Genomic DNA, 18,270 nt, shown 5'->3' with positions numbered 1-18,270 from the left:
CATAAAATGCATCTTGTTTTGCAAACGCAGCAGCCTTTGTGCCATTTGCAGGGGCAGCTCATCGCCCTCCAGCACCCGGCCTTGCAGATGCCCGGTTCGCAGAGTGAGTGGGCTAGGCTGGGGGCAAACACCCTCCCATGCCCACTTCCCTCAGCCTAGGCTGGAGCCTCTTTTCCTGCCCTCTCTCGGAAAGGTGGGTGGCAGCCCCTCCTCTCTTTCGTCACATGTTCGCATGTTCCGACAAGAGCGGGTGGCCAGGGAGCACGGGGACGGGGCGGGGGTGCAGCTGGACTTTGAAGAAAGCTCCACGGGGGAGAGTAACAAAATGGTTGCTGCTGGGCCATGGAGTAACAACACGCTGACAGAGTTGGGGGCACAATGGGTGGAGCATCATAAAGAGCGGAAGAAGAGGAGCGCCAGATGCCCCTGTCCCGAGGGGAAAGGCACATCAACTGCTGTCACAGAGATGCTGCTTGCACCTCGTAACAAAGGGGTGGGTGAAGGGTCCAATCCTGACACACAATTAAGTGCAGGCCTCTTTTAAGTCCCTTACCTTTCCCGCCCCAATCTGGCCACAGTGATCCATGCGACAGTCACCTCCAGGCTTGACTACTGTAATTCGCTCTACAGGGGGCTGCCCTTGAAACTGTCCCAGAAACTCCAGCGGGTGCAGAATGCTGCAGCGAGGCTCCTCACGGGGTCCCTGCCATGGGAGCATATTCACCCAGCACTTTACTAGTTGCACTGCCTCCCAGTGGAGTATAGGGTCAGGTTTAAGGTGCTGCTCTTGACCTTTAAAGCCCTTTGTGGCTTAGGGCCCTCGTATGTACAGGACCGCTTCTCCTGGTCTGCCCCGCAGAGTACCTTAAGGTCCATGAATAATCATAGTTTACAGGTCCCAGGCCCTAAGGAAGTCAGATTATCCTCCACCAGGGCCAGGGCCTTCTCAGTGATGGCTCCGACCTGGTGGAATACTCTGTCCCATGAGACCAGACCCTGCAGGATTTAACTTTCTTCCGCAGGGCCTGTAAGACAGAGCTATTCCACCTGGCTTTCAATTTGAACTTAACCTGATCTTTTATTCCCCTTCCTTCCCTCCCCCTCCCCTTTTTATGAAGATTACCCACTCTGGGATCCCACAGCTAATTCTCCCCTGGTTTCCTCGCTGGCCCAAATAGGACCAATTTAGCCAGCTAGCCCTGGTGATCACCTAATGTTTATTGGATGAATTTTCCCCCTAAATTGATTTTTGAATTCTGAATTTATTGTCATTCACATTTTATACTGTATTCCATGCTGTTTTTTGTTGCATCAATTAAGTGTTTTAAATTTGTTGTTAGCCGCCCTGAGCCCGGTTTTCTGAACCGGGAAGGGCGGGGTATAAATAAAAATTATTATTACAGTGGTGCCCCGCAAGACGAATGCCTCGCAAGACGGAAAACTCGCTAGACGAAAGAGTTTTCCGTTTTGGAGGTGCCTCGCAAAACGAATCTGCTATGGGCTTGCTTCGCAAGACGAAAATGTCTTGCGAGTTCCTGGGTTTTTTTTTTCCTTTTCCCCCTCTTTTTCTAAGTCGCTAAGCCGCTTATCTGCTTATCCGATAAGCTGATAAGCTGCTAAAAGCCGCTAAAAGCCGCTAAAAGCCGCTAATAGCGCTAATCCGCTAATCCGTCAATGGGCTTGCTTCGCAAGACGAAAAAACCGCTAGACGAAGAGACTCCCAGAACGGATTCTTTTCGTCTTGCGAGGCACCACTGTATTATTATTATTATTATTTATTAATTTATTATGTACAGCCAGTTGCTCACCCTCAGACTAACCCAAGGGTAAAAAGGAGGCAACACGTGGTGAGGATAAAATGGGAAGAACATGCATGCAAGCTTAAGCCCCTCGGAGGAAAGGTAGGATATACAGTGGTACCTCGGGATGCGAACAGGATCTGTTCTAGAGCCCCATTCGCATCCTGAACGCAATGTAAGCCGTGACGACACATCTTGCTGCTTCCGCGCATGCGCGTGACGTCATTTTGAGCATCTGCGCATGCGTGAGCGGTGAAACCCGGAAGTAACGCGTTCTGTTACTTCCAGGTTGCCGTGGAGCGCAACTCGAACGCACATTCATCCCCGACCCCGTGGATCATCTAGTCCAATCCCCTGAAATGCAAGAATCCCAACACTGTAGAATAAATGCAGACTCTCCGAGTGTCAGGCTCCATTTACAAGAAAGGAATAAACATTCCCCATGATTCCTAAAAAATGGCTGGCTGAAGAAGCATTGCAATTTAGTAATTTGAAGTGGATTGGTGACCTTTTTCTTCAAAACTATAGGAAGGGCTTCGTAGGCCAGCTTCTTTTCCTTCATTTGGTGCAGATATTTTCAGACCCTCCAAGTGTCCCTATTTTCCAGGGACAGTTCCAGATTTACAGAAGTCGGGCCGGTTTCTGATTTGATCCTGGAATGTCCTATCCCTGTTTTTCCTTAGGACATTCCTATTTTCATCGGAGAAATGATGGAGGGTATGTAAATGACATAAATGAATATGCCCCGTGGCTATAAGAGACAGGGCCTTGTCTGCTGCAGCACCCAAACTCTGCACCTATTCTTGTCCTCCCATGTGTGGTATTTAGGACCATTTACCGTATTGACCCAAATATAAGCCACACTCCCCCCCCCAAATTCTGACTGTGAAAAGTTAAAGTGCGGCTTATATTCGCGACCTTACAAAAATGGGCTTTTATGATATCGTTGCTGAAACAGCTGCCCTAGGTCTGTGGCCGTGCCTTGCCTACCAAGGCCGAAATAGAGAGCGTGGCCCCCCCCCCCGCCCCCAGGAAGCCACCACGAGGACCACTGGGGGTGCGGGATAACAATCCCCGTCCGGACCGCTGTTCACAAGCCTCCCCAGAACTGCTGGAAAGAAGGGGGAAGGGGGGAAGGCCGCTGGCAAAGTGGTGTGGCTCCCCCCCAGGAAGCAGACTAGGAGCGCGGGGGAATGGTACCCGTAGTATTTTCTTCTACATTTGCCATTTACGGGTGTGAGTGCCTGCGGAATTTTAAGGGAGCGGCTTATATTCAGGTATTGACTCCCCGCCCCCTTAATTTTAAAAGTGCAGCTTATTTGTAGAGGCGGCTTATATTCGGTCCAATACAGTAATTGGGTTTAGCACCCATTTTTATCATGCTCTGATCATTATCTGTCTTTGTCATTTTTTTTAGAAAACACTCGAATAAATTCTAATAAGGCACAAAACTGATAGTGGTTTATAAGGATTGGCCTTCTAAGGTACTTTGGGGGTACCTGTCAAAAGGTAGATTAAATCCATTTAATAAACAAACCAAAGGTTCCTATTACTTCCTCCAGCTGCTGCTCAGCGATCAGGGATGATGGAAGCCAGAGGTCATATTCATAAATTAGGCCTCCCCTTTGCTAAATTCACAGCTTAGCATTAATTTTTACTACATTCTCAGATTTTAAGAGCAACCATGTCTCAGATTAAAGCTGGGGAATGTGAGGCGTGATCCTTCTAGGACAAGGATCAGCAACCTTTTTCAGCCATGGGCCTGTCCACCGTCCAAAGACCATGTGGTGGGCCAGACTATATTCTGAAGGAAAAAAACGAATGAATTCCTATGCCCCACAAATAACCCAGAGATGCATTTTAAATAAAAGCACATATTCTCCTCATGTAGAAACAACAGGCAGGCCCCACAAATAACCCAGAGATGCATTATAATTAAAAGGATGCATTCTACTCATGTAAAAACATGCTGGTTCCTGGACTGTCCGCGGGCCAGACTGAGAAGGGGATTGGGCCGCATCCGGCCCCCGGGCCTTAGGTTGCCTACCCCTGCTCTAGGGAGCAAACTCCATTGGATAGATTGCATTTGTAGCCGTTGTAACCCTGGGAACTTCCTCAGAGTAAGCCCTGGGTCAGTGCAAACAAGCGACCCTTGGCTACAGCTCGTGGTCTGTTTGGAGCGAGACCAACCATAAGGCCCGTGTCCAGAGGGGACGCTCAGCCAAACTACCATGCTCTGGACGCTGTGGCAGCAGGACATGGGGGAAAGTGAAGCAGAACCACAAGTGTGGCTCCCTGTACGTCCAATCTGACTTACTGCAAAGCTGAGCAGTAGATTTGCTTCATGTTACGTGTTAGCTCCAAAAATTTGTGTTTATCAAGAGAGTCGTTCACTACAAGAAGCACACCAATTTTTACTTCATTTAGCATGACTTTATTGGCTTGTTTTGTTTGACAGAGAAAATGGATAGTAATAAAGTACTGAATTCCACATGAATCAGAAAAAAGAAAGGGCGAAGGTGGTACACAATCAGAGTGGCTGGGGAAACCCAGCCAGATGGGCGGGGTATAAATAATATATTATTATTATTATTATTATTATTATTATTATTAAGAGTGCAGCTGTGGACAGGCCTTGGCAAAGTGGTGGACAAAGGTTGCCCAATGCAGGAGCCAAATCAAGAACTGGATAAATACTAAATATCCTGCAAGAGAACAGAATTCAACAGATAAAAACAAGGCCCCAATATATATTGACTTGGCCAGAAGAGGTTGGCTGCTTGGATTGTTAGAAGCATTTGCGGTGGACGATGGATGGGCCAGACTCATCGTACTCCTGCTTGCTGATCCACATCTGCTGGAAGGTGGAGAGAGAGGCCAGGATAGAGCCCCCGATCCACACCGAATATTTGTGCTCTGGCGGGGCGATGATCTTGATCTTCATCGTGCTGGGGGCCAGGGATGTGATCTCCTTCTGCATCCGGTCAGCAATGCCGGGGTACATGGTGCTGCCACCAGAGAGCACCGTGTTGGCAGACAAGACATTGCGCATGTCCTTATCGCATTTCATGATGCAGTTGAGGGTTGCCTCGTGGATGCCAGCCCACTCCAAGCCCAGGAAGTGGGGCTGGAAGAGGGCCTCAGGGCACCGGAAGCGCTCGTTGCCAATGGTGATCACCTGCCCATCCGGCAGCTCATAGTTCTTCTCCAGGGAGGAGGAGGAGGAGGAGGAGGCGGCCGTGGCCATCTCCTGATCAAAGTCCAGGGCCACGTAGCAGAGCTTCTCCTTGATGTCCTGTACTATCTCCCTCTCAGCTGCGGTGACGAAGTTGTAGCCCCTCTCAATCAGGATCTTCATGAGGTAGTCAGTCAGCTCATGGCCCGCAAAGGGAAGGGGCCTTTGAGTGAAGGGCAGGGCATAGCCCTCATAGATGGGCACAGTGTGGGTCAACCTGTCCCCGGAGTCGATGACAATCCCGGTGATGCGGCCAGAAGCATAGAGCGACAGTACGGCCTGGATGGCCACGTACATGGCTGGCGTGTTGAAAGTCTCAAACATGATCTGTGTCATCTTCTCACGGTGGTTCTTCAGGTTATTGGGGGTTTCTGCGAGCAAGACTGGGTGCTCCTCGGGGGCCACCCGCAACTCATTGTAGAAGGTGTGGTGCCAGATCTTCTCCATGTCATCCCAGTTGCTGACGATGCCATATTCGATGGGGTACTTCAGGGTGAGGATACCCCTCTTGCTCTGTGCCTCAGCCCCCACGTAACTGTCCTGCCCTAAGCCTGCCATGGCATCTTGGTCCCTGGGCCTCCCCACAACCATGGGGAAGACCACCCGGGGGGCGTCCTCTCCTGAAAAACCTGCTTTGCATGTCGTAGAGCCATTGTCAATGACCAGAGTGGCAGCCCCATTCTCAGCCATTTGGAGCAAGTCTGCAGGAAATAAACAAAGAGTTGTTTACCCCCCTAGATAATATTCATGTTTTGGTTTATGAATATTCCAGAACTCACTGCAAGGGAGGAAATGTGCTCATATAAACAATTTTCAAGTACAGTGGTACCTCGGGTTACAAACACTTCAGGTTACAGACTCTGCTAACGCGGAAGTAGTACCTCGGGTTAAAAACCTTACCTCAGGATGAGAATAGGAATTGTGTGCCAGCGGCGCGGCGGCTGTGGGAGGCCCCATTGGTTAAAGTGGTACCTCAGGTTAAGAACAGTTTCAGGTTAAGAAGGGACCTCCAGAACGAATTAAGTACGTAACCAGAGCTACCACTGTATCTAAGACTGCTTTACCCCATGTTCAACTCTCCATTTCCATCCCTTTCCCCTGCCAATCTTTGGAGAACAGGAAGGACACATGGAGGAGCTGTCTCAGTGACCCGAACCAACTGCCACTAGAACAGTTCTCCTAATTCAAGGTCTCCTTCCGTAGCCACTCCATTTCGTGGTTTTGTTGGTAATGTTTTTTTTTTATAATAAATATCTATGTACTATGACTTCCGGCGAGGCATCATGGCGGAAGCCACGGCAGTGAGCAGCTCCTGAAGCCAGCCAGAATCAATTGGGTTTACCTGGCTGGTTCCGGACCGCTGGGACTGCTGCTGCTGCTGCCGCCAGAACTGACAAGGAACCAGTTGAGCCCAGCGCAGCAACTGAGGGAGCTGCCAGGTACAAAAGCCAGGACACTCAGCCACCCGGCCGACTGCCCAGGGACAATCGGAGACCTAAGCCAGGAGAGAGGAGAGGGGAGAAAAGGGGGGGGAAACAACCAAAAAACAAACACAGAGCCCCACCTGCTGCTGCTGCTATCTGCAACACTGCGTGGCTGAGCCTGACCCGAGCTTCCCCGCCAAGCAGGAAGAAAGCAAGAGGAAGGCTGCGCAAAACCCTGTCCTGCTTTTTTCAATTTTTTTTTTTACTTCCTTTTTGTGTGCGAGTGCTTTTTACTTTCCCCCCTTTTTTCTTCTATTTTTTTTTTAAAAAAACATATTACCAAGCAACTTTTTTATATTATATTATTCTCATTAACTCTATCCTCTACTTTTTTTTAATACAGAAAACTCCCCCCCTTTTCATATATTTTTAACCCCCTTTTAAAAAAACAACTCCCCTTTTTTTTCCTTCCCCCCTTCCCTAAATCTTCAGCCCTTTCGCTAAATTATTATTACCACCATTTTTAAAATACGTCCATATATTACCTAAAAACACATTTTCCATCCCCCCCCAAAAGGGAGGGGACTTTTTGCTGTTGCTGTTGTCCTCTTTCCTTCCCTCCCAATATTTTTTACTTTATTTTTACCAGACAAGCCGCCCCTCACTAACATATTTCCCCTAGTTTCTGTATTTCGTTTTATTTTTACCCCAGTCTCTACCCCCATTTCTATTTTTTTTTAAAAAGGGGAAAACACTTTGTTTTTAATTACTATTTTTTATCATCATTATTACTTTTTTAAAAAATCCTTTTTATTATTATTATTACTATTATTATTCCTCTTTTCCTCTTAGTCCCCCTTTAGTTTCTTAGTTTGTCTGTTTTTGAGGAGGGAGCCTTATCTTCCCCCCATTGTCCTGCAACTACAATATTACCATCCTCTCTGAAAATTAAAATAAAATAAAAATACTCCCCCCCCATATCAGTGCTATTGCAACTGGTGCCCTTCCCCCCTACCTTTTTCTTTTCCTTTCTTTTCCTTTCCTCCCCCCCGCTCCTTCTCTCTCTCCCCTTCTCTTATGTACTGAGTTGAATAGGATCCAAACTGCAGCAGTCTGATTGGTCCTAGAACAATAGGATCCAAAAGGCAGCAGTCTGATTGGTCCTAGAACCACCCAATCATGCTCCAGATAGAAGTGAATCCACAACCTGATTGGCTTACAGTAGAATTCCGGAATTAGCCAATCATGTGCAGCCCATTGTGTAAATAATGTATATAAAGCAGATACTTTGAGGGGACTTTCATTCATTCCTCCTCACCACTATGAGCTGAATAAAGAGCATGAAATCACTTTGCGACTCTGAGTATATTTCACCTTCCCCCCTCCTTTTTAAAAAGAACACATACACATTATTATATTAAATTTGCCCCTCTCAAAAGGGCTCTCTATACATTTTCATTTCTACATTATTTTTACCTTTGGCATTTGATATACAAATACTACTGCCAGGCATCACAACTTCAACATCTTCAGATCTCTCACCTTCCTGCCCCCGCGCCCCCCCCCCACTTTCCCTCTTTGATTTCGTCTGCTTCTCTAGTCTCTCTTACCCTCCTAACCCTAAAATCTACATACACATACCTCCCCACACACTTTTATTAACAATCCCCCACAGGGGTCTTACCTCATACTATTACTAGAACCACCACTGCAACCAAACATTTTCATCTTTCCTTGTGTCTTCCCCCCTTTTTCTCTCCTTCCTTCCTTCCTTCCTTCCTTCCTTCCTTTTCTCTCTCCCCTCTTTACTTTACTCTCACTTCCATCCCTCCCCTCCCCTGCTTCTCCCCCTTTCCTCCCCTCCTTTTTCACCTTCAACCTCTATACTGCTTTGCTGGGTTCTGTTCCTGAACACATCCTTGCCAACCTTAAATTCCTAATTCTTTACTACGAACCCCTAACCCCTCCCTCCACCCTCGACTGGACCCCAATACTCCTTTTGTGAGGATCCGTGCACAGACGTGTACACACAGGGGCACCCACGAACAACCCCCCCAAACATACACTCTCCCTCTGACCCCACCCCACCAATCTCTCACACCCCTGCCTACCAGCCCCTTTATGTGAACCGTCTGTCTGTTGGCTTACTCATCTGTCTGCTTGGCTGCCCCCCCCCCGGCAACACTGCTGAGGTGACTGCGGGAACCCCAGAGAAGCTCTTAAAGCACAGCCCAGATGGGACACTAATGACCGCCTAATCTAAGCCACCAGTCAACAACGCCTGTTCAGCTCAACAGATCAGCAACACCCAGGAATCACCACAACTCCTAACCACAACACGCCCTGCTCCAAGAGGATGCCAAGCAAATTTGAAACCAAAAACACCAACGAGACTGTGATGACACCAACCAGGGAGATGGCAAACAGCACCAAGAACACAACACCCCCCCCAGATGACAATGACCCAGCAACAAAACAAGAACTGAAGGAAGTGAAAATGAGACTAACAGAACTATTCAAAGCATTCAGTGACATGACCGCCAAAGTGGAAACTCTAGAAAAGAAGAACCAAATACAAGAAAGAATAATAGAGAAGTACCCAGAGGAAAACACACGTGTCAGTAATAAAGTGGCTAAACTGGAAAGCCACCTGGAAATAGTAGATATGGAAAACACAGCCATGAAAATCAAACTGGCAGACTTAGAAGACCGTAGTAGACGCTGCAACATCTGCTTCCGCAACTTTCCTGAAAAAGTGGAGAAGAAAAGCCCAGCAGACCTAATTGTATGCTGGCTGAAAAATACAATCCCAAACCTGACACTCGAGGTAGACGACCTAGAGAGGGCTCACAGAGCCCTAAAACCTATACCGAAACCCAACGCCCCCCCACGAGACATCATTGTATGCTTCACATGCTACAAAAAGAAAGAAGAGGTATGGAACAACCTCAGAAACTCAACAACAAGCCTTCAATATGGAGACAACCCCATATTGGCCTTACAGGATTTATCTCAGGACACCCTAAATCGGAGGAAAAACCAACACCCATGCACCCAGCGCCTCCAACAAGCAGGGATCAAGTACCTATGGGGCTTCCCCTTCCGCCTTATAGTAACAACCAACACAACACAACACAACACATGGCTACCAACATACCTGAAGCCCTGCAACTACTGAAGAACCTTGAACTCGGCCCTCCACTGGAATGGCAACCGACAGACCCACCAAGTGACAGTCATGACAACCACGAGGAAACAACACCAAACAATTGGACAACAGTAAAGTTGAAAAAGAAGCAACAGAAGCGACACAACAATGCAAACCAGCACATCCAACCACCACCACGCACAGAAGCATCCTGCCGAACATGCAGCGCAAGGCAACAGACCAGGATCAACCAAATCAACACATCACAGATGGACGACCCTACAACAACAACCACAGCTGAATGAAGCACCCAGAAAACACCTCAAACTGAAGGACTGGTGATTCCCACCTTCCTTCCCCCTCCCCCTAGGCCATAAATATAGCCAACACCATCAGCACCGCCCCCAGCCCTGCATCTCCACCCCAACGCCAGTCCAGATGACTTCAAACCATATTCCCCACCACCCAACAACCCACAAACAGGCTAAAATCTGACACCCAATCAGCACAATGGAGGCACCAGAGTGTACCAACACCCACATCCCCACCCCAACATATTGCTAATAACATGTTGCTAATAAGACTGGCAACACTGCTTATGAACCCTATACCCAACATTGGCGTCACAAAGACGCTTAACACCGTCTCACTGACCACCCCCTATCGCAAACGACAGGGAGGATGGTCTGCCCCTGAACTAGGCCATCCACACCAGCTGAGACCCAGGGCCAACCGGCTAAATGCCAGATTGCCCAAAATACCCCTAACAAACACCTATATGACTACATATAGGATACTCTCTATAACCTATCCCCCCACTCTTTAACCCAAATCTGATCCTAATCCCACTAACCCCCCACCCACCACACGCTAGGTCAGCCAACCCCATTGGTTTGTTAAACAACACAAAGTGAGAGACACAGGATAACCTGGATGAGTTGGCAAGGAATCACCCTACATAATAGATAAGCAAGATGGCTAGCCTAAAAGCAATTACACTAAATGTGAGGGGGCTGGGAAACCCCATAAAAAGAAAACGCATCACCTCATACATAAATACCATGAAACCACACATCACCTTCCTGCAAGAAATACACAACCCACCCAAAGGGAGCAAACTCCTGAGGGACCCCCACTTCAGTCAACAGTGGGCCACACGAGGCTCAGGGAAAGCTTGCGGCGTAGCTATAATACTGAGCAGAGACCTGAACTTCACTGCCACAACAGTCCTAAAGGACAAAAAAGGCAGATTCATTTTTGCTAAAGGGACACTAGATGGCAAAATCAAACTGACAGTCGGCTCCCAAACTCGAAACAACTAGAATTCTTTCAGAAGACACTAAACAAATTCCTCTCCTTTTCTGAAGGGGAAGCAATCCTAGGAGGGGGCCTCAATCTAAATATGAAAGGTATATCCCTGAAAGACATCCACCCTACAACCCCATGGGCAACCTTCCTCCAAAGGAAACCCCCAACAACTAGGAACTCTTACAAGTAATTAAAAATGCTAAAAAACAGGGGTCTCTACGGCATTTGGGGTGAGCAAAACCCGGGAGACACCAGCCATACATTCCAATCCGGATGCCATGGTACAGTGTCCAGACTGGACAGCATTCTGCTCACACAGGGTCTGATCCCCTCAGTGGAATCAATGAACATAGGTAACATTAAAATCACAGATCACGCTCCAGTAGAAGTCACCGTTAAAATAGGAGAAGGAACACAAACCACCCAATCATGGTCCTTCAGTCCCATCCTAACTACAAACAAACAAATTAGAGAGAGTCTCACAAAAACTCTCCAAAACGACTTCAAGGAAAACGATGTAGACAATATAACAACTCCCCTCCTATGGGATGCAATGAAAGCGGTCACCAGAGGAGCTTGCATAAAAGAGATAGCATTCCTTAAAAAACAAACCTCAAAAATTAGCAAAATAGAACAAGACATCACAGCCCTCTCATCACGCTACAAACAAACAGGATCTAAAAAACTCCTCAAACTTATAGAACAAAAAAGGAGAGAACTAGACTCCCTAGAAATCAACAAAACAATGATCAACATTCTATACTCTAAACAACGTTTCTATGAATATGGAGGGGAAAACTCCAGATTACTAGCAAAAAAGCACTCAAAACAAGAATACACTGCATCACCAAAAAAGATGGCAACATAACATTCACCCCCAAAGAAATAACCTCAGAATTTGCAGAATTCTACTCCAACCTATACACCTCCCATAACCCACCAGAGAAGGAAATCAGAAAATTTCTAGCAGGACTGACCATGCCTACCCTAACTGATGAGGAACAGGAATTCATGGACAGTCCTATCACCCCAGAGGAAATAGATACGGTCCTCAAAAACCTGAAACCACACAAAGCCCCAGGCCTAGACGGCTTCACAGCAGAATTCTGTAGGAAATTCAAAGAACCCTTGATGCCCTACATGACCCTCCTATTCAACGACATCATAAAAGGGGGGCCCATCCCCAAAACCTGGACCCACTCCAAAATAGTCTCCATCACAAAACCACTAAAAGACAGCCTCAAAGTAGAATCATACCGCCCAATCTCATTAATAAACCAAGACTACAAGATATTCACATCAATCTTGGCCAACCGCCTAAAAACCTTCCTACACAAGTTAATAGCCCCAGACCAGACTGGCTTTGTCCATGGCCGCAATATAACAGACCCCATCAGGAAACTACTGAACCTGATCGAACACAGCAAGGCAACCAAACTCCCATTGACAATTATGTCCCTAGACATCCTCAAAGCCTTTGATTGCTTAGAGTGGAAATACATATTAGCAGTAATAACTAACATTAAATTTCGCCCCAACTTCCTACAAATCCTCAAACAAATATACTCCCAAGCCTCAGCAAAATGCAGAACTAACAATATGGATTCTAATACTATAGCTATCGAAAGAGGCACGAAACAAGGGTGCCCACTGTCTCCCTTCTTATTTATCCTGGCTCTGGAACCCTTAGCAATCCGAATCCAAGCAGCCACAGACATCAAGGGTGTGGAAATAAAAGGCAGAACCTATAAATTAGGGCTCTTTGCAGACGACTTAATGGTCACAACACCAGACTCCAGAAGCACAGCAACCTCCCTAATCAGAGAACTCAACACATTTGCAATAGTGTCGGGCCTACAGGTAAATTTTACAAAGTCAGAAGCTATGTGCTTTAACACCCCTCCTCACACCCAAAAAGAACTCACTAAGGTCACCAAAATAAAACTTTGCCACACCAAGTTCAGATACCTAGGGGTACAAATAACCAGAAACCTCAATAAATTGTACCTCCACAAATACAAGCCCCTGTGGCGACAAATTAACAAAGACCTAAAAAGATGGAATAACATGAATTTCACTCTCTCAGACAAAATAAGTTAAAGGGACCCCTGACCATTAGGTCCAGTCGTGGCCGACTCTAGGGTTGCGGCGCTCATCTCGCTTTATTGGCCGAGGGAGCCGGTGTACAGCTTCCGGGTGCACGGAAACGCCGTTTACCTTTCCTCCAGAGCGGTACCTATTTATCTACTTGCACTCTGACGTGCTTTCGAACTGCTAGGTTGGCAGGAGCAGGGACCGAGGAACGGGAGCTCACCCCGTTACGGGGATTCGAACCGCCGACCTTCTGATCGGCAAGTCCTAGGCTCTGTGGTTTAACCCACAGCGCCACCCTCAGACAAAATAGCCATGATCAAAATGATCACCCTCCCAAAACTAACCTACCTATTCCAAACCCTCCCAATCTGGATCCCATCAACCCAACTCCGCAGTTGGCAGAGAAAACTACACTCTTTTATCTTCTCACATAAAAAACCAAGAATAAGCCCCAAATACCTGCACCTCCCCACCTCAGAAGGAGGATGGGGAATCCCCAACATAGAAGCATATTACATTGCCAACCCAATACGCCATATAATCCCATATATACTCGAAGATGAGACAAAACAATGGGTACACCTAGAGAGGAACATAATTCAAAATACCTGCACCACAGCATACCCACTCCTCCCAAATAAACTAAAGAAAATTCCCACAACACTTAACAGGTACACACAGACCATGCTCAAAGCATGGAAAACAGAAATAGGCAAATTATCTCCAACCCCATCCGCACTAATCCCCCTGGCGTACCACCCATTTTTCCACAATGCAGCACAAAACCTCCAGATAAAAACCTAACGAACCAAAGGCTTATATCGCCTAATAGACTTTTGTAAAAATAACAAACCTTTGTCAACACAAGAAATACAAGACAAACTAGGGGACACCCAAATGCCCTGGTTAACGCAACACCAACTACATGCCCTCTTAAACTACCCAACAGTAAAATCAGCAGCAACTAGGCCCCTGGCAACCTTCGAAAACCTCCTCCTAACAACAAAGGGAAACGGTAAAGGGACAGTATCCGCAGTATACAAAATACTACTCCAAAATCCCACAAACCCCCTAGATGCAATCAAAAAACAATGGAAGAATGACATAGGCTATGACAGGGGTCTGCAACCCGCGGCTCCGGAGCCGCATGTGGCTCTTTTACACCTTTGCCGCGGCTCCGGGGCGGATACTAGCGAGGGGAGAAGGCGCATTGTGCGCCCCGACACTCCCCACTGTGGCGGGCGCTGTACTGGCTGTGACGTCGCATGGGGGCGGTGCGTGCGTTAGTCACGCACCATCCCGACGTCACCTTCCCGCCTGCCCGCTACATTGTAAGGGGCATGTACGCTGGTCACTGCATTGAAAGGGGGCATGTACGCTGGTCACTGTTTTGAAGGGGAGTGAAGAACACACACACACAAAAAGGTAACTTGTTAATTTAACGTTTATTTCTATGAGGAGGAGTAATTCTGAGGGGTCAAACAAAGAAATAATAAAAAAGTGACAAAAAAGTTATTTTTATAATGACTTTTGCGGCTCCCAGTTTTTTTTCCTTCGGAAACGGGTCCAAGTGGCTCTTTTTGTCTTAAAGGTTGCAGACCCCTGGGCTATGAGAATAAATATCTATGTACTGTTGCACCATACAAATATATCACAGCAGCTTACAACAATCTGAAACTATAATTTGACAGAATCCTAAAAAGTTAAAAGCAAGTTAAACTAATTTGCAACAAACATCAGTAGACTTCTGTGGGGAATGCACCCTTAACTGCCTACAGTGGCCTGGCAGAATAGGAGAGTTTTGAGCAGGTCTTTAAAAGTTGGCATGGAAGACACCTGCTGGATGTCTAGTGGCAGAGAGTTCCACAGGAGTGGGCTGGTGGCACTAAGGGTTTGAGTTCTTGCCAGTGGCGTAGCGTGGGTTGTCAGCACCCGGGGCAAGGCAAGTAATTTGCGCCCCCTAACCCGTGGATTTTAGCACTCGAGTGCGAGTGCCCCCCCCCAGGTGTTGCGCCCGGCCCCCCTGCACCCCCCCACGCTACGCCACTGGGGCTGGGGGCGAGCGAAGGAGCCAAGGACCCCCCCCAAAGGCTCAGCAGGAATTTATTAAATTTATTATTTGCGGAGCCCCCGCGGGCCGAGGCAGCCGAAGCCCCCTCCCCTCAGGCGCCTCCCCGCCCCCTCCTCTCCTTGGGCTGTAGGTGGAGCTCCAGATCCGGGCTTGGCGAGCGCCTCTCCTCCTCCCGGCCGGGTCCGGGGGCTTCCAGCCGTGCTCCGTCCTCGCCCCCCCCCCGCGGTTGAGACTTGCGCTGAGAGCCGGAGCCAGCGGCGCCCCCTTCTGCCGGGAGACCCTCGCCCGCCCGCCGGCTTCCTCTCGGAGGGTTTTGGGGAGCGCAAGGCGCGGCGAGGCCCCTCGGAGCTCTCCTCCCTCCCAGTCAGCAGAAGCAGCCGCCGCCTGTGGCTGGGCCGAGGGGATGGCGGCGGCGGCGGGGTGCGGAGGCTGCCCGTGCCCGGCCAGGCGTCGGTGGCAGCGTCGGCGCTGCTGCAGCGGCTGCTCCTCCTGCGAGCAGTGAGTGGAGCGCAGTCGCAGCGGCAGCGGGGAGCGCGCACGCGCTAGGGCGTAAGGCTGGCGGTAGCGACGGGGAGCCCGGCGGAGGAAGGAACTTGTCCCTTCCCTCTGGACTCGCGCCCCCCCCAATGTTGCGCCCGGTGCGGCCGGCACCCTTGGCACCCCCCACGCTACGCCACTGGTTCTTGCTGTTATCAAGTGAGCCTCAGCCAGTGGTGCTCCTGAAGCTGATCTCCGTGATCAAGCTGGGATATAAGGATTCAGGCACCCTGAGGATCCCTGACCCAAGTGGTTCAACACTTTGTAAATTAGCACAAGGAGCCTGAACTCTGTTCAGCAGTAGGTGGGCAGCCGGTGCAGCTGTTTTAACAAGAGTGCCTCATGTTACCAGGGCATGGCCTACAGGGGTTAGGCTACCCCTCTCTGGGAACAGCCATAGCTGGTGAACCAGACAAAGCTGGTAAAAGGCCTTCTCAGCCACAGGACACCTGGGCCTCTAGTGACCAAGATGTATCCAGAAGTACCCACAAACTGTGCACCTGCCTCTTCAGATAGCATGCAACCCCTCCAGAACGGGTAACTTGCCAGTTTCCTGAACATGGTAGCTAGCTACCCAAAGAGCCCCCATCTTTCCAGGAGTCAAGCACAGTTTATGGGCCCTCACCCAGTCCACCACTGCATCCAGACGCCGGTCCATGTCTTTCACAGCCTCTCCTGATCCAGATGTTATGTTGGACCAGGAACAGTAAGATCTGGGTTCAAATCAGTGGGTGACTTGGAGGCAGTCGCTGTCTCTCAGTGTTACTTACCTTGCAAGGTTGTTGTGATTACAGTGGTACCTTGGGTTAAGTACTTAATTCGTTCTGGAGGTCCGTACTTAACCTGAAACTGTTCTTAACCTGAAGCACCACTTTAGCTAATGGGGCCTCCTGCTGCTGGAGCCCGATTTCTGTTCTTATCCTGAAGCAAAGTTCTTAACCTGAAGCACTATTTCTGGGTTAGCGGAGTGTAACCTGAAGCGTATGTAACCTGAAGCATATGTAACCCGAGGTACCACTGTATTAAAGCAAAGTAGGGGTGCGTATGGCAGGCTGAGCAGCTTGAAGGGGCTTTCCATGAAATAAATAATCATGACGGGTTAGCCAATTTGGTGTTTTGCGTACGTTGCATTGCAGACTAGATGAGCTTTGTGGGTCCCTTCCAACTCTACAGTGATTCTTCAGAGAAGAGAGGAGACAAACAGTACAGGTAAGGATCAGGCAGAGAAACCGTGGGTGCTGAGCACCATTTCATACTTACCTGAGGGAGATGCAGTTGCCTTTGCTGTTAATCTCACGATGCTCCTAGTAATCTTGGATTACTTGGATCACCCTGCTTGACAGGGGGTTGGACTCGATGGCCCTTGTGGTCTCTTCCAACTCTATGATTCTAATCACAAAATTTTTTCCTTCCTCATCACACTTACCTGTTCCTGGCCAATCTGTCCTTGATCTTATATCTCTGCTTCTCTATTGACACAAGTTTTATTGGAAACCATGTGTGCAATTAAAAAGTATCATAAATACACCTGCTGTGGCTTTTCAGGACAAAGAGCAAAAGGGCAAAGAGCATTTTGCAATATGGCCAAATATGGTCAGATTGAAGCATCTCTGGCCATATTCTAGCCATTCATGGGTGTGGCTTTGAAAAAAAAGTCTTGCTGATTCAACATCTCCTTTCCGTTGCCAGATTTTACGAGCTCTCTCTGGAAAGCTGATGCAGCCTCCCACATATCTTTGGAGATGAATTATTGGTTTTGTTTTCAGAAATGTGTCCCAGATTGTGCCTCTATAAAGGCCAAGTAAAAGGTGGGCTTAGGCTGCAACGCTGTTAACACCTGTTTAGAAGTAGGGATGGAGGAAAAATTCATTTGCATTTAATGGTGAGCCCAGCTAGTGGAAATAAAAGGTAGAGCCTATAAATTAGGGCTCTTTGCAGACAACCTAATGGTCACAACACCAGACCCCATAAACACAGCAACCTCCCTAATCAGAGAACTCAACACATTTGCAATGGTGTCAGGCCTACAGGTAAATTTTACAAAGTCAGAAGCTATGTGCTTCAACACCCCTCCTCACACCCAAAAAGAACTCACTAAGGTTACCAAAATAAAACTTTGCCACACCAAGTTCAGATATCTAGGGCTACAAATAACCAGAAACCTCAATAAATTGTACCTCCACAACTACAAGCCCCTGTGGCGACAAATCAACAAAGACCTAAAGAGATGGAACAACACCAACTTCACTCTTTCAGATAAAATAGCCATGATCAAAATGATCACCCAAAATTAACCTCCCAATCTGGATTTCCCCAGCCCAACTTCGCAAATGGCAGAAAAAATTACACTCATTTATCTTCTCACACAAAAAAACAAGAATAAGCCCCAAATACCTGCACCTCCCCTCCTCAGAAGGAGGATGGGGAATCCCCAACACAGAAGCCGATAACATCGCCAACCAAGTACACCACATAATCCCGTATATATTAGAAGATGAGACAAAACAATGGGTACACCTGGAGAGGGACACAATTGAAAATACAAACAGCATACTCATTCCTCCCAAACAAACTAAGGAAAATCCCCACAACATTAAACAGGTTCACACAGACCATGCTTAAAGCATGAAAAGAAGTAGTAGGTAAACTGTTCC

The 18,270-nt window shown here is 48.0% G+C and overlaps 1 pseudogene across 3 annotated transcripts; it reads right to left on the bottom strand.

Moving 5' to 3' along the window:
- Positions 1 to 4,210: 4,210 nt before the first annotated feature.
- On the bottom strand, positions 4,211 to 16,923 carry LOC308484872 (actin, cytoplasmic 3 pseudogene; annotated as a pseudogene). 3 transcript variants are annotated; one of them, XR_013991469.1, is made up of 2 exons: positions 16,877 to 16,923; positions 4,211 to 5,735 (listed from the first exon to the last, which is right to left on the bottom strand). The product of XR_013991469.1 is annotated as an actin, cytoplasmic 3 pseudogene (transcript). The 3 variants fall into 3 exon arrangements; XR_013991470.1 differs by lacking the exon at positions 16,877 to 16,923 and adding an exon at positions 6,377 to 6,466; XR_013991471.1 differs by lacking the exon at positions 16,877 to 16,923 and adding an exon at positions 6,297 to 6,422.
- Between the last annotated feature and the right edge of the window lie 1,347 nt (positions 16,924 to 18,270).

Source organism: Podarcis pityusensis (genome assembly GCF_964106645.2).
Source record: "Podarcis pityusensis genome assembly, chromosome: 9".
Taxonomy (NCBI): domain Eukaryota; kingdom Metazoa; phylum Chordata; class Lepidosauria; order Squamata; family Lacertidae; genus Podarcis; species Podarcis pityusensis.
This window is presented reverse-complemented; position numbering and strand designations above follow the sequence as displayed.